Below are 1,287 nucleotides of genomic sequence, written 5' to 3'. Positions count from 1 at the left end.
TCCTCCAGAAGTTAAGTAATTCCCGAGTCAATGACGGGCGAGAGATTCGCGAATTCCAACAGAATCATTAGTTCGGCGCCATTGCCATGCCTTGCTTCACGACAACCGGCCAGCAACAGACTGAGAGACTCCCGCCGACCCTTGAGTGATACAGAACCACCAGCGTCTTGCGCGAAGCAGATATTCGACAGCGCGGCGGGCAGGGGCTGTGCACCAGTCTTTCTTAAAGGGAAAATTCGTCCGCTCACCAGCCCTTTAACTCGAGGCGTCCAGCTCATTGTTCTCGCGTTCCCAGGACACCTGTTCCTCCCACCGGGAACGGCATGAACTAGCCTTGGTGCGATGGAAATATGTAATATGTGCAATATCTCGATGTTACAATGTATGATGGATGAAAATAAAAATAAATAATTCTTTCTATTCAGAATGGCGGATTTTCCTGGGGAGTTGGCAACACCTTCCAGCTACCGCGTCTCGATCTCTTTGACCTCACTCTGCCGATTTCCACCTCACCTCGTTTCTTTTGCCGTCCTACGTCTGCGTGGCAGGCCCACCCTACCTTTCCACGCTTTTAAAGAACTGTCTTGTTTTCTTCTCGAAATATGTTTGCTGCAAAAGGAATCGCTTGGATATACAACATTGCAGGAACCATAAGGAAATGTGAGGTAGTTTGGTAATCAGTAAAGTTGACAAGAATACTCCCATGATGTTGTTTATTCCAATGACTTTGTATCAAATTATGGGTAAAAAAAGATATGCATTTTAGCCATAACATTTGTTTGACTTGTGAAGTCCCTGGCGATGCAGCATGTTGGTCCGAGTTCGCAAACGAAAATCACGATATATTAAACTATTCTGTGAATACTGCGTCGCGAGGGGACCCCAGCAGCGAACACGATCTGGCACTTGTAAGGCTCCGGCCGTAGCCGTCGACCGCTCGCAGGCCGTCCATGGGATTGCTCTTTGATTCGAAGGCCTCTGTTCCATCAAGCTCTCGTTGATAAGAGAGAGCTTCTGCCACTTTCTGGCCACGCGAATCTGCTCCGAACGGACGATGAGGTGATGGACGAGGAGCAGGTCTGGCAGGGAGCAGCTGATGGGTGTGAGGGGAGGGCTAACGGCAGAATATTAACATAATTATCACGTCTATATAAAGTCTCCTCATTCGTATGTACAAGTTTATATTATGCAATAAACTTTTATCTGTATCTGTATCTATTTCACTAGATATTACCCAAAATGTGTATAAAAAGGTATTCATATAGTACATACATACACATTCAAAGG

The sequence above is a fragment of the Penaeus monodon genome, chromosome 29 (genome assembly GCF_015228065.2).
Source record: "Penaeus monodon isolate SGIC_2016 chromosome 29, NSTDA_Pmon_1, whole genome shotgun sequence".
In the NCBI taxonomy this organism is placed as follows: Eukaryota; Metazoa; Arthropoda; class Malacostraca; order Decapoda; family Penaeidae; genus Penaeus; species Penaeus monodon.
This window is presented reverse-complemented; position numbering follows the sequence as displayed.